At 38.2% G+C, this 16,435-nt stretch overlaps 1 protein-coding gene across 2 annotated transcripts in view; it reads left to right on the top strand.

Moving 5' to 3' along the window:
* nlgn3a (neuroligin 3a) overlaps positions 1–16,435 on the top strand; it is a 218,739-nt gene that overhangs the window by 91,226 nt on the left and 111,078 nt on the right. The gene's annotated exons all lie outside the window — the stretch shown is intronic.

Raw genomic sequence — 16,435 nt, 5'->3', positions numbered from 1 at the left:
TTGTACAGATTCTCTGGTCAAGCTGCAGTGCTTCAAAATTCCAGTCACGGAGTGTTCTTTTCCAAGTTGTCCTTGTTTGTAGTTGAGATGCAGACATACTGTAATAAGGAATTTATACGGTACATATGCACAGCAGCAGATCTATTACCATTTCAGTCACAAAGCTTTGCTTTTTGGCGACACTCTCAGCAGTCACATGACTTTCAAAAGGTGTTCATACCAGCAGTTTTATTGTTCTACTGTGAACTGACCTTTTCTTGCAGGGTATGGAATGAGTATTTCCTCACTCTTTTAGTGTGGTATTATGACAAAATTATTGTAGTGCTATTAGCGGCCATTACGGATGAATCGTGGGTAAATTTCTCATTCGAAAAGTTTTATGTGCTTAGCATTGACAGATTGTCCTTGAACCTAAGTAAAACTAAAATCATGCTGTTTGGTAACAGCAGAAAGGACACGCAACAGCAAATACAAATAGACGGTGTGGACATTGAAAGGGTGAACGAAATTTAATTTCTGGGGATCACAATAGATGAAAATATGAGCTGGAAACCTCATATTACAAATATACAACATAAGGTGGCCAGAAATATTTCAATATTGAACAAAGCAAAATTTATTGCACTCTTTATTGCTCTCTGGTTCTACCATATCTTACTTATTGTGTGGAAATATGGGCTAATAACTATAAAAGCAATCTTCACTCGCTAAATGTACTGCAAAAAAGGCCAGTAAGGATAATTCATAATGCCGCCTACAGAGAACATACTAACTCCTTATTTCTAAAATCACAATTACTTAAACTTGCTGACTTCGGTACGAGGTACATTATTAAAAAAAAAAAAAAAAAAAAACTTAAACTGTATTATGGAAAGCAGGAAGTGAACAAATGTAACAGTTACTGATTGTAAAAGTACCAGATGGAGGGGTAGGATTTAATAAGCTTTGCTTCTTCCTACTCCTTTTGGACATGTGGAACTGTGAACTGATTATGTGATGCGTTCAATTGTAATCTGATGCATGTTCAAATGAAATAAAACCATTACCATTAACACAATTAGATTGTTCAATTAAAAGCACTGTGCTCTTGCGAAATATAAAGTACAAATGAAATATCAATGAAGAACAACAGCAATTGGGGCTGTACGGCGGATGAGTGGTTTGCACGCTGGCCTCACAGCTAGGAGACCCGAGTTCAATTCCATCCTGTGGAATTTGCATGTTCTCCCCGTGCATGCATGACCACTCCAAATTGTCCATAGATACGCGACCAGTCCATTGTGTACAACGCCTCTCGCCTGAAAACAGCTGGGATAGGCTCCAGCACTTCCGCGACCCTAATGAGGATAAGCAGTAGAAAAGGAATGAATGAATGAAAAACAGCAGATACAGATTCTGTATAAGACAAATCATGTCATGCTTTTTCTTTATGGTACCTGAGAGATCTCTTTGTGGTCATCCTTTGCTTGAATGCTTTGTTTCACTTTGTATTCTGCTCTAGTGGGGAGTGTGGGCTGCCTAATGGCAGCACAGATTTCCTTCTGACTGCATTTGTCCTGAAGGGATTTGTAACTTCACAAAACAACACACAGTCGCTTCTTCTTCCTCAGGGCAAAACATGTACAGGTGAAAGTCGAACAGAAGAGATACCAGCATTTACAGCATTTAAATCAGCGCGGGATCACATTATTGATCAATCCGGAGATGTCTTTGCTGCGGCAGTAGGAAAGTGTAACAAGGGATGTGTAGTTAGCACTAATTTACTTGACATGATCAATATCTCTTTAGTGCAGTCCTTCAAAACACCTTTAAATAGACCTACTCTACTTTTCAAACAAATGTAGTATCAAAATCTAACGTACAAAACAGTGACCGATGATTTTTTAGTGACATCACATCACATCAAATCTATTTATGAGCTTTTTTTTCAATAAGTCATGGTGTTCCACAAGTGTCTGTTCTTGGATTTCTACTGTATTATCTGATACTAGTTGATATTGGCATTAAAATTAGATATCGGTTCTTATCGGTGTACTTCACACAGCAAAAAAGCTTCCAAGCTTAGCAATCAATTTGCAATAAAAGCGCTGGTTATGCCAGAAATCTCTCTTTAATATTCTAATCTTATATATTTTTGTGCTGAATGAACCCGGTTTAGAATTTCACATATTGTATTTGTCCAGAGTTTCATATTTTTTACTTGACTTTGGTCCTATATGGATGTTTGTGCCACATAGAAATTTGCAGCTTTCCAAATTGTGTGGCTGCCAGCATTATTTAATTAATAATAATAATAATAATAATAATAATAATAATAATAATAATAATAATAATAATAATAATAATAATAATAATAATAATAATAATAATAATAATAATAATAATAATAATAATAATAATAATAATAATAATAATAATAATAATACATTTTATTTGTATAGCGCTTTTCAAAATACTCAAAGACACTTTACAGAAGAGTGAAGTTGAATAAAGCAAGTAAACAGAATAGAAGACACACCAAAATACAACATTCATTGGTTAATACACAGTTAAAACATGAGTAAAAGCGGGGCGGGGCACATTGGATTATTGTTTATGAATGTATTAAGACTAAAATGTTTGATTTGATTTGGATTATTGTTTATGAATGTATTAAAATGTGTTATTTTTTGATAGTAAGAGGACATGTTTTAGGTGGAAGTTAAAATTTATGTTGTTGTTTTAAAGTTGTATTAGTACTTGTCTTGTATATTTTTTACCGGCCTGTAGAGTGTTAAGTTGCTGTGTGATGAATTTAGCTGGTGTTCTTTGTAAGATGACAACGGGTTTAAGACTGTTGCATTGAGTAATGACCTCCTGCGATATCCATAGCTCATAGCACCTGGAGAACGAGTGGTTAGTGTACATGCCTCACAGCTAGGAGACCCAAGTTTGATTCCACCCGGGGGGATCTCTGTGTGAAGTTTGCATCTTTTCCCCGTGCATGCGTGGGTTTTCTCCGTGTACTCCAGTTTCCTCCCACATTCCAAAAACATGCTAGGTTAATTATCCAAATTGTCCATAGGTATGAATGTGAGTGTGAATGGTTGTTTGTCTATATGTGCCCTGTGATTGGCTGGTGTAACCTACCTCTCGTCCGAAGGCTCCAGCAGCCTTGTGAGTATAAGCAGTAGAAAATGAATGAATTTTCACATTAGACTGTAGGTTGAACACATATTTTCAACGTTTCTGAACACATACACATTATAATATTTATGTATTCCAATAACAAATGGGAACTTAACAAGCTTTGAGGTCCATGATTTTGTCCACTCCTCTTTTAACGATCGGTAGCACAATAATATGACATTTTCACAAAGTTCACAACGTCATTAAGGCCTTGAATTGATTCTACTAAAAGTGGCATTATTCATTTGTTTAATGTTGGATTTATCACACAATTTGAACCTGTTTGCAGCATTCCTTCAGGGTAATTACACCTTTATCATTAGCAATCATCAACAACACAAATGTTGGATTGTGGAGTAGAAAAACAAAATAGCATTCCCGGTAATAACATTAAAAGTGAAACATGGACTCACATGGTTCTTATTTTCTAGCAACAACATGCTTTTAATGAATGTCTGTATAAAGCGATTCATAAAAAGTCATTGTTATGTAAATGATATCCAGGTTTATACACATAGACTAATGAAACTAATTGGTTGGGTACTTTTTGATAAAGCTTATAGCAAGGGCGGACTTTGGCTTGTTGTGAATTAGCCCTTAATTATGCTGTTATAGGCCTAGACTGCTGGGGATTTCCCATGATGCCAAGCTCTCTCTCCTCCTCTCCATCTGTTCACCTTCATATCCTGTTAGTGTTTGTTGCTAACATCATTTGCATCATCTCTGTGGAGGGACTTCACCAAAACACAGCGACAATGATTATTATTATGATTATTAAGAGTGGAAGTAGTGTCGGCTTATTATTTGTATTGGCAGATGGTTGTTTTGGGGGGGGGGGGGGGGGGGGGTTCTTTTTCTCACCGCAGTTGTTTAATGAGTGCTGATTGGAGATTTGTTGGCTATCTCAAGATGTGAGCTACAACCTAGTGGTGGGAATTTTGGGAAATGTAATATTATTGGCATACTGATAATATCACGATACAGTGATATTGGAAAATGATGATCCATAATATCTACAGTCTACAACACAAGAGAAACACTTGAAGTATCAGACTTGGCTCGGTGAAAATATACCTTTTATTGCTAAAAATACATAATTTTTCATTTTTAGTTATCACTTGGTGTATTAAAGCATGCAAAGCTAAAATACATCCAGGATTGTATTGATAGTACCTGAAGATTACAGAGATCAAATACATTTCTGGGGATCACAATAGATGAAAATATGAGCTGGAAACCTCATATTACAAATATACAACATAAGGTGGCCAAAAATATTTCAGTATTGAACAAAGCAAAATTTGTTCTCAATCAGAAATCACTCCACACTCTTTATTGCTCTCTGGTTCTACCATATCTTACTTATTGTGTGGTAATATGGGCTAATAACTATAAAAGCAATCTTCACTCGCTAAATGTACTGCAAAAAAGGTCAGTAAGGATAATTCATAATGCCGCCTACAGAGAACATACTAACTCCTTATTTCTAAAATCACAAATACTTCAACTTGCTGATATAGTTCATCTTCAAACAGCTAAAATAATTGAGTACGGACTTACTTACGTACTTTGGTACGTGACAAAAAATTATTTTTTTTAATTAAAAAAAAAAAAAAAAAAATTAAATAAAAAAAAATTTAAAATAAAAAAAAAATTAAAAAAACTTATACGATATTAGGAAAGCAGGAAGTGAACAAATGTATCATGTATGTCATTGTATGGTCATAATCACCTTGTACTTCAGTACGAGGTGCATTATTCAAAAAAAACAAAACCTAAACTGTATTATGGAAAGCAGGAAGTGAACAAATGTAACAGTTACTGATTGTAAAAGTACCAGATGGAGGGGTAGGATTTAATAAGCTTTGCTTCTTCCTACTCCTTTTGGACATGTGGAACTGTGAACTGATTATGTGATGCATTCAATTGTAATCTGATGCATGTTCAAATGAAATAAAAGCATTACCATTACCATCAAAAATTCAATGTTGGTCATCCCCCATGTCAATATATATATATAATATATTAATATATGATAAAGTGTTTCTAAACAGCTAAAAACAGCTGTTGTTGTTACGGACTTCAAAGATAAAGGACTTGAAGTATTAGAACGCAGGAAGTGTGGGCATGTCTGTTAATATGTGCGTCCATCATGGACCTTGTCAAAAGTCTGCATGCACGTGTATCTTGTCTTGTAGGTTATTAATCATTGAAGCTCCCAAAGCTGACCGCCAAGGTCAGCAATCCTCACATGTGTGGGAGGCACTCCTGACTGCTGCCACCACATAGCACCGTTTGTGGAAGGGCAGAGGAAATGGGAATGAAGGAGTTGAGGAACAAGACGTAGAATTGGCGTTGTGAAAGTAGATGGAGGAAGGGAAAAAAAAGAAGGTTGGATTAGAAATGACCCTGGGGGTGTGCTTGGTAAAGAGTGGCACTTGAGGTGGCAATGAAGTAGATTGCTCTGCAAAGGTAGGTGGACATTTTGGGATAATGGATTGAAGTGGGCAGCACAGCTGAGAAGGGCAAATAACAGTGTGTGATGTGCTGTTATTGTCGACGCAGCTGTACCAGTCAGAGGTAAAAAGGTTCTGAGAAACGACTGTGACGACTGTGAGCAATGTCTGGTCGTAATGCTTTTAATCACACTTTCAAGAGTAGGAGTGAACTTTTATTCAAATGGGGAAGGGACGGAAAGTGAGAAATCTGACAGTTTCAAGAAGTTGGAAGGAAAAAAAGTGTTTTATCCTGGAAGATGCATGGCGATACAGAACTAATGCATGCATTATACACTCCTGATCAAAATTGCAAGTATTTACATTTTTTACTGTTGAGTCTAAAGGAGTTTCTCAATAGAGCTTCAAAATACAAAAATAAGCAATGGCACAGCGGAGGTGCACCATCATGATCTGGGGTGCTTTTTCCTTCAATGGAAGAATTGAGATTCAGATTGTGCAGGGTCGTCAAACGGTATACCTCATAACTGAAGGACCTTGTCTGTGTGGTAATGACCGGCTTTACCAACACGACAACTCCGTATTTCATAATGTCCACCGAAAAAAAGAAATTCTTCCAGTGGAAAAAACTCACCGTTTTGGACCATCCTGCGTGTTCCTCTGATCTAAATCCAATTGAGAACTTTTGTGATTGGAAGGCAAGGGAAATTTACAAAAATAGACATCAGTTCCAGACAATGTAGTAATCTTTACCACCTGGAGCAAAATTTCCATGCACACATTTTTTTTAAATGATTAACAAGAATGGCTACTCATTACTTTTTTTCTAAAAATGTATTTGTTGGCTCCATTTTTGGGTTATTTTGCATCCATGATCAGAAAAGCATCAATTTTTATATGCATTTTGCATATAAAATTATAATTGTAAAACTATAAAACCATGTTTTTATTAACATTTTTGTCTTTCTAGCATGGATTAATTGGATTTACATTATTTCTGGGGGTGAAAATTTAATATGTTTTGGTTAGAGTCGGATCAATGATGGTAACCAAGGTTCCACTGTAGTTTTACATTTTTTTAACAGACCGATAACGGCGTGAGCTCAGCAAAGCCAACAACTCTTCGGACTTGGAAGTTGATTCCACATAAAAGTCAGGCAAAACTGTCAGAAGAGGAAATCCTGTTTGGGCAGGAAATTTTGATGTTTTGAAGGTGGGCTGACAAAAATAGACATCAGTTCCAGACAGTGGATGCCTTGAGTGAAGCCATCTTTACCACCTGGAGCAAAATTTCCATGGGCGTCCTGGAAACATTGGCTTCAAGCATGCACAATCTTTTTTTTAATGATTAACAAGAATGGCTACTCATTACTCATTACTAAAAATGTATTTGTTGGCTCCATTTTTGGGTTATTTTGCATCCATGATCAGAAAGTCATCAATTTTTATATGCATTTTGCATATAAAATTATAATTGTAAAACTATAAAACCATGTTTTTATTAACATTTTTGTCTTTTTAGCATGTATTAATCGGATTTACATTATTTCTGGGGATGAAAATTTAATATGTTTTGGTTAGAGTCGGATCAATGATGGTAACCAAGGTTCCACTGTAGTTTCATAAATAGAAGGCATTGTGATGAAATTACTCAAGAGTGAATTCAATAGCATCTCTAGCAAGTACTTAGTGAACGTTTTAAAAATGAGGTACTTTATGTCCTAATTCTTGGAAGAAAAAGAGAACATACTCAAACCAAGATTCCAACCCTGTGATGTTAAGACGCCAACATGTTCCACTGTGCTGCCCACACAATAAATTATAAATATAAAGTCCATTGGTATACTAGAGACAGTGACACTGAGGAAAAGACAGGAAGCAGAACTGGAGGTAGCGAGGTAGAGAGGTAGAGACGAGGATGTTGAAGTTCTCACTGGGAGTGACCAGGATGGATAGGATCAGGAACGAGTACAACAGAGGAAAATTACTATGCCATGCCATGTTACATTTGAGGATGAGGATGCTGTAGTTCTCACTGGGAGTGACCAGGATGGATAGGATCAGAGAAACATTACTATGCCATGTCATGTTAATTTTTTTTAACAGATCGATAACGGCGTTAGCTCAGGCAGGGACTGTTGCCCAAGATGTAAAAAGTTTCCCATTGAAGAGTTCTGTATGAACCAACCAGGACATACACAATGGGGGTGTGACCAGTGAGATTGCATACTGCAAACATCTGTGACTTTGGTTGGTCAAAGGCACCAATAATGGATATAATACAGACTTGGAAGTTAATTCCACATAAAAGTCAGGCAAAACTGTCAGAAGAGTAAATCCTGTTTGGACAGGAAATCTCGATGTTTTGAAGGTGGGCTGATAGAGGCAATCAAAATAAAGTGTCATCTCTCAACAGGAGCGGTGCAGGGCACAACCTATCGAGAGTGACTTTGTTTGCACCTTTCCGCCATTAGGTGTATCAACCAGTCATTTGGCCCCGCATGACTCCAAACAGCCCAGCAAGTGTGATTTATACCAGGGATCGGAGAGGTGAAAAAGTCTCTCAAGTACAGGTTCACTATGAAGCCCGTGATATTAATTGACCTTGATAAAAAAAAAAAACTAGAATTGTGGAAAATCTTGGATAAAAGGAACATTCTATTACTAAAAATAAGAAAACATAAGAACTTGAAAACAGTCTTAACAAAATACAGCAACACTTTCTCATCCACATTGATGCTCCATGCTCAGAATTCATGTTACTTCATCTCTGTATGGCTCAGTATTGTGTTTGTTTAGAGTTCAGTAGAATCAGGCAATGAAACAAAGTTGTGCATCAAGAGCACATAAAAGTTGGAAATCAAATTCTATATAGGACAAAGCAGCTTAGAGAAAGGAAGTCGTGCAGATGGCTGATATCCAGCAATTCATTTGAAAATTACATATTTAGAGAGAAAGTCAGCCATGGTTTGCCTGCAAATAACCTGAAAACAAATTAAAATGCCATCATCTCATGCAAAGGGAATCAGATCCAAATGAAGCTTTGTGAGTGGAATGTGACGTGCGAGTGCGTAAAGGGCAAGTCAGCTGCACAACACCTTTAGTCAAATGAATAATCTCTAATTTTCCAGAAATGACATTTCGGTTCTGCGCTCATGCTGCATGGTTCTTCAGCATATCAGTTACCTTGATTTGTTTTGTTTATCAGAGGATTTGATACATTTTTCAAGGGTATGGGTTTCTAGTAATCTAGTAAAAGGGCTCATAATGGTATTTACAGCAAATACACACACACATATGGTAATGGTTTTATTTCATTTGAACATGCATCAGATTACAATTGAATGCATCACATAATCAGTTCACAGTTCCACATGTCCAAAAGGAGTAGGAAGAAGCAAAGCTTATTAAATCCTACCCCTCCATCTGGTACTGTTACAATCAGTAACTGTTACATTTGTTCACTTCCTGCTTTCCATAATACAGTTTAGGTTTTTTTTTTTTAATAATGCACCTCGTACCGAAGTAAAAGGTGATATGACCATACAATGACATACATGATACATTTGTTCACTTCCTGCTTTCCTAATATAGTTTAAGTTTTTTTAATTTTAAATTTTTAATAATTTTTAAAATTTTGTATTTCTGGTACTTTTAGGTGTTTTTTTTTAATAATGCACCTCGTACCGAAGTAAAAGGTGATATGACCATACAATGACATACATGATACATTTGTTCACTTCCTGCTTTCCTAATATAGTTTAAGTTTTTAAAATTTTTAATTTTTAATAATTTTTAAAATTTTGTATTTCTGGTACTTTTACAATCAGTAACTGTTACATTTGTTCACTTCCTGCTTTCCTAATATAGTTTAAGGTTTTTTGTTGTTTTTTTATACACATATGAAAACATTTGGGCACCCCTGGTAATTTTCAAGATTTTCCTTTACAAATCCCTGGATTGTTTGGATCAGCTATTTCATATAAATATATCATATAGCAAACGAACATACCGATATATGAGAAATGAAATTAACTTTATAGAATTTACAGAAAGTGTGCAATAATTATTTAAACAAAAGTAGGCAGGTGCATAAATTTGGGCACATTTGTTTAATTGATTTGAATACCTTTAATTCTAATTAGTTGAACACAACTATTGTTTTGTAAGCTCATGATAGAGTGAAAAAAGGTTCTCTGAGAGTGGTATGTTTTTTGGCTTCCTACTTTGTCATTCAGAATAAAATAATTGCTGGCTAATTAGTTTGCTAGCATGCTATGCAGCCCTGGCCGTATCTTATGTCTCTGCAGTGATCCCGTAGCCTGGGCATTAGCAATGTAGTGTAAACAAATAATAATAGAAGTGCAAATGTGACCATAGGGGTGTTATTTTATGTCTACGGAGCTCTAATAATGGTTAAAAACCATCTTGAAATCATAATCAGTGTTTTTATGCTCTATAAAAATATAGAATGTATTAATAGTGAACCCTACGCCTGCCGTGGTGTAGTGGTTCTGGACTTTTGAGCTGATGCTTCGGGTTCGAATCTTCACTAGTAAGCACCATCAGTATTCATCAGGAACGGCATTCGGAACCATCACCACTTCCTGGTTCATAACATAAAACAGCTGGACTGCATCTGAGCCACTCTGTAATGGTTTTATTGTTGTTTATATTGCAAAAAGTGACGTAAATTCCTCCAACATATTGCAGAGACACGGCGTGGCTAATTCTCGGTGTTTGTGTGCCTGCTGAATTCTGATTCATGGAAAATAACATAAACATTATAATTAGATGGGCAAGCAATTTAGGACATTGAATGGGTTCTTCCTCGACACAGTTTCTTGGAAAGTAAAGGAAATGGTAATGGTTGTATTTATTTTGGCAAAGATATGAAATTTAAAAAAAGCTTTGTTGACTTTTCCCCGAGGGTTTGGATGGGGAGGAACCAGTTACGTCTACACCGTGACACTGAATCATAATTGTGGCTTTACACTGAGGAATGTCACTTTTATTCATTGATTCATTTTCTACTGCTTATCATCATGATGGTCGGGGGGGGGGGGGGGGGGGGTACTGGAGCCTATCCCAGCTGTCTTCGGTCGAGAGGCGGTGTACACCCTGGACTGGTCGTCATCCAATCACGGGGCACATATAGACAAACAACCATTCACACTCACATTCATACCTATGGACAATTTGGAGTCGCCATTTAACCTTGCATGTTTTACCTTTTCTCGATTTACTCGAATTACCAATATTTGTTCACTTTAAATTTTTCATATTTTCTCATAGGGTGGAAAAAAATATTAGCTAAAGTGTAACAATAGTACTCTTCAAAATCCAAACTTTTATGATTGATCTCATTGCAGCTGTGCCTAATATTGAAGTTATGGAGTCTACATACTTGATATAATGAATAGAATTATAATAAGACCAGGCGTAGAGGTGCATTTGATAGTACTGAGTCTATGGATTTAATTGACCGGTCAAAAAGAAAGATAGGGATGAAGAATAATTCAGAACTCATTATGTTGGGTTTTGATTTTTTTTTTTTTTTTGTGCTCATTTGTTCTCGTTTATTTTAACTAGGAATGAGGCACATAATCAGCAGCCTGGTTTAATTGAGATTGCTTTATTGAAGAGGAAGGCATTGTTCCTCTCACTGGAAAAAAAAAAAAAGCAGTTCAAGGGATTCGTGTACGTATCATGAGCATCAGGTGCTGCAGAATACTAGTTTCTCTTGAATAATAGCGGTGAAATGTGTTGATAAATCTTGAATGTCTTGTTGGAGCTGCGTGGCTTCAGGTGCTGGCTGACATTCTCTCTGAGGAGCTGCCTGTCAATGTGATGCTGGGCCTCTGGAGTGCCGTCTGTCTCTCTTGCTGATTTCTTTTCAATAGCGTTTGTTTCTCTTTTCTGCGGTGTAAGCATGGAAGCGTACAGCAGCCACATCCATATGTTTCTTCTGTTTTTTTTTTTTTTCTTACCTATCTACACTTAATGTTTGCCAATGCATTAAATTCTGTCTTGATTGATAAAGGGGGTAACACTTTTATTCGATGCTTTGGGAACGCTCCCTGCAAAACAGCAACTCACATGTGGTTCATATATTGGCCAAGAGCCCATGTGAGTTGTGACCCCATGCCACTTGTCCTTTACACTCAGTGGCTGCATGCTGGCAAGTTGACCTTTATCATTAACCCTGCTGCGTGCCTGTCATTTGAAGTCTTTATTATTCATGCTGTCTTCTGGGTATATTGTATACAGATGATGAGGAGCATCAAGGAGAGATGCATGGCTTGTTAGTTCCATCATAGGTGTTGCACCATCTGAAGCAAACAGACAATACGGTGTGTTATTTTCTTAGGGAATTACAATTAAAAATCAGTATTCATCTTTTTATACCACCTTCCCGCGTTACATGATACATGTTACATGATCTTTGCATGTGTGGAGTACTGCAGCAATACTTGTGTATTTGGTTTTGTTCATTCATTAATTTATTCATTTTCTACCGCTTATCCTCACAAGGGTCATGGGGGTATGCTGGAGCCTATCCCAGCTGTCTTCAAGAGGCGGGGTACACCCTGGACTGGTCCCCAGCCAATCACAGTATATTTATTCATTCATTTTTGACCGCTTATCCTCATGAGGGTCGCAGGAGTGCTGGAGCCTATCCCAGCTGTCTTCAAGCGAGAGGTGGGGTACACCCTGGACTGGTCCCCAGCCAATCACATTATATTAATCATTCATTTTTGACCGCTTATCCTCAAGAGGGTCGCGGGAGTGCTGGAGCCTATCCCAGCTGTCTTCGAGCGAGAGGCGGGGTACACCCAGGACTGGTCCCCAGCCAATCACAGTATATTTATTCATTCATTTTTGACCGCTTATCCTCAAGAGGGTCGCGGGAGTGCTGGAGCCTATCCCAGCTGTCTTCGAGCGAGAGGCGGGGTACACCCTGGACTAGTCCCCAGCCAATCACAGTATATTTATTCATTCATTTTTGACCGCTTATCCTCAAGAGGGTCGCAGGAGTGCTGGAGCCTATCCCAGCTGTCTTCGAGCGAGAGGCGGGGTACACCCTGGATTGGTCCCCAGCCAATCACAGTATATTTATTCATTCATTTTTGACCGCTTATACTCAAGAGGGTCGCGGGAGTGCTGGAGCCTATCCCAGCTGTCTTCGAGCGAGATGCGGGGTACACCCAGGACTGGTCCCCAGCCAATCACAGTATATTTATTCATTCATTTTTGATCGCTTATCCTCAAGAGGGTCACGGGAGTGCTGGAACCTATCCCAGCTGTCTCCAAGAGGAGGGGTTCACCCAGGACTGGTCCCCAGCCAATCACAGTATATTCATTCATTCATTTTTGACCGCTTATCCTCAAGAGGGTCACGGGAGTGCTGGAACCTATCCCAGCTGTCTCCAGGCGAGAGGCGGGGTACATGCTGGACTGGTCGCCAGCCAATCACAGGGCACATATAGACAAACAACCATTCACACTCACATTCATACCTATGGACAATTTGGAGTCGCCAATTAACCTAGCATGTTTTTGGAATGTGGGAGGAAACCGGAGTACCCGGAGAAAATTCACGTACGGAGTTGAATAAAAGCAAGTAAACAGAGTAAAAAATACATAAAAATACAACATTCATTCGTTAATACACAGTTAAAACATGAGTAAAAGCGGGGCGGGGCACAGCAGTCAGGTATAAAAAGTTAGACATTAAAAAAAAATGTAAAAAGGTGGGTTTTTAGTTGTTTTTTGAAACTTGGAAGGTCAGAGCAAGCAGGGAGTGAATGGGGCAAAGACTTCCAGAGGGTGGGGGCAGCGATGGAGAAGGCTCTGTTTAACTCTGCACTTGAAATGCAATGAAATGTTCAAACACTTAAGACTGATAATAAACATCACAGCAGCAGCCTCAAAGTGATAAGAGCAACAGTTTTGTTTTTTTTTGTTCTTTTTAAAGTCCAGACTTGTACTAAAACCAGGTTGTTATAAGACCACACCTTCATTATGATTATATTACATAAGAGTTTTACTCCTATCCCACACCTATTACACCTTCATTATAACTATTTTCACATGTGAGCCCAGTCAGCAGTCTCTGACAAAAAAAAAAAGTAATCCCGCGCCTCTCCTGATGGGCTCTGATATAACTCTCATTGTCTGGGATGCGGCAGAAAAAGACAAACACACCCCACTTCTCCTCTGTCAACTACTCAATTTGAAACAAACACTGTCAAAATGAATCGCAGTGAATTGTCTGATTATATTACGCAGACAATTCTTCAGCTATCACCTCTGCAGTTATTTGTAATGGTTGTGGAATATCACACAATGCGGAATGTTTGGACATACAGCGTATATAGATACATACATTCTTTTTCTGTGCCGCTTAATACTCATTCGGGGTACAGGGGTATGCTTGAGTCTATCCCAGCTGACTTTTACACAAGGCGATGTCCAACGAGGGTGATTCGAACTGAGATCTTCCAGATCTCCTGACTGTGTGGCCAATATGTTAACCAATAGGCGACAATCCCATTTTCTATACCACTTATCATCACGAGGGTCACGGGCATGCTGGAGCCTATCCCAGCTGTCTTCAGGACACACTCTGGACTGGTCGCCACCCAATCACAGGGCACATATAGACAAACAACCATTCACACTTCAGTCACATTCATAATTTGGAGTTGCAAATTAATCTTCCATGCATTCCCACTAACCACTCAACCACCATGCAACCCCTAAGTTAAAATAATAGGTTTGTATAAAAAATAAGGAAGACTTCAGGTCACCCTATAGAATTTGAACTGTACTTAGACTTGAGTTCATGTTGGAACATTCTAAAATGTATGTATGCACAATGTATGCATTGTCATGCTCAAGGTCAAATTCTTTTTAAGCTTTCTGTTGGAACGTTTTCGCCCAAAAAGTCCCTCAACTTTGCCTAAAATATCTGTTGATGCAATTTTACCAGTACAGTGTCTACCCCGCCTCTCGCCTAAAGACAGCTGGGATAGGCTCCAGCAACCCCTGCGACCCTCGTGAGGATAAGCGGTAGAAAATGAATGAATGAATTAATGTGAAATGAAGGAAAATACAAATATAAGGCATTCAAAAGTTTAATATAAAGTAGTATCTCTGACTTGTTGTGTGTGCCTTTAAAAGGCGGGGCTTTGGAAGTGACGCATGAGAGTTGACTGCAGCAGGTTAGCAATGTGGAGAGTGTCCAACAGCAGCTCCTGTGTTAATGTTCACCATGTCTTTTATTATTTTATTATTATTATTATATATTGTTATTATATGTCTAAATGTATATTTTATTTAGAAGATCATAAACAGGTTCTCTATGATCTAACCATGAAAATGTTCCATATATTAATATTGACGGCGGTGGTTAGCGCGCAGACCTCACAGCTAGGAGACCAGGGTTCAATTCCACTCTCGGCTATCTCTTCATAGAGGTATGAATGTGAGTGTGAATGGTTGTTTGCCTATATGTGCCCTGTGATTGGCTGGCGACCAGTCTTGCCCGAAGACAGCTGGGATAGGCTCCAGCAACTCCCGCGACCCTCGTGAGGAAAAGCGGCAGAAAATGAATGAATGAATGAATATTAATATTGACGGTGGTTGAGTGGTTAGCGCGCAGACCTCACAGCTAGGAGACCAGGGTTCAATTCCACTCTCGGCTATCTCTGTGTAGAGTTTGCATGTTCTCTCTGTGCATGCGTGGGTTTTCTCCGGGTACTCCGGTTTCCTCCCACATTCCAAAAACATGCTAGGTTAATTAGCGACTCCAAATTGTCCATAGATATGAATGTGAGTGTGAATGGTTGTTTGCCTATATGTGCCATGTGATTGGCTGGCGACCAGTCTTGCCCGAAGACAGCTGGAATAGGCTCCAGCAACCCCTGTGACCCTCGTGAGAAAAAGCGGTAGAAACTGAATGAATATTAATATCGACTCCTACTTTGCAGAAATGCACTTATCATGGTCGTATTTGGAACTAATTAACTCCAATAAACGAGGGACGACTGTATTATCATCGATAGTCGTGATGCCATACTTCACACTCTCTAAACATGAAATATTGCAACATTTTCGACTCTTGACATCCAATTGCCAGCATTACAGCATCAAACACTTTTCCTACCGCAGCTGTATATCCATGAAATAAACCTTCCATTAGCCCACATCCTGTAGCAGACTGAAATCTGGTGAGGTCATTCGAGTACAGTGAAGCGACTGTCATGACTGGGATATTGCATCACAATGTGTGTTACTGAAGCGATGAGACCATTCGCTGTACACCCTAGGGATGGTTTGTGTGAAAACTGTTGGAGATCAGCAGTTTTTTTTAAATACAGTATCAGCCTGTTAGCACAAACAAAGAGGCCAAGTTCAAAGTCACTTAAATGTGCTTTCTGATGTTGTGTTTAATTAAGGTGACTGCCTTGACTGACCACGTTTATATGACTAAATATATTCAGTTTTTTCAGTCATTTAATTGGCTGGTTCGATATTTTATAGAGCAGTGATTTTCAACCACTGTGCCGCGGCACACTAGTGTGCCTTGAGAAATTGTCAGGTGTGCCGTGAGGAATTATCCCATATCACTTTTTATAATTAACATTTATTAATCATCATTTGCAAATATTATGTCAATAATATATTCCAATTGCATTTGGTTTATTTGCTCAAACTGAAAGAATTTAACCTTTGTATACGCATCATTCCGAAAGAATAGTGCCAATCCGAATGAATATATAATGGGATTAACAGGGGTAGAATAT

Source organism: Doryrhamphus excisus, chromosome 23 (genome assembly GCF_030265055.1).
Source record: "Doryrhamphus excisus isolate RoL2022-K1 chromosome 23, RoL_Dexc_1.0, whole genome shotgun sequence".
In the NCBI taxonomy this organism is placed as follows: Eukaryota; Metazoa; Chordata; class Actinopteri; order Syngnathiformes; family Syngnathidae; genus Doryrhamphus; species Doryrhamphus excisus.
Note: the sequence above shows the minus strand (reverse complement) of the source record. Positions and strands in the feature narration are given on the sequence as shown.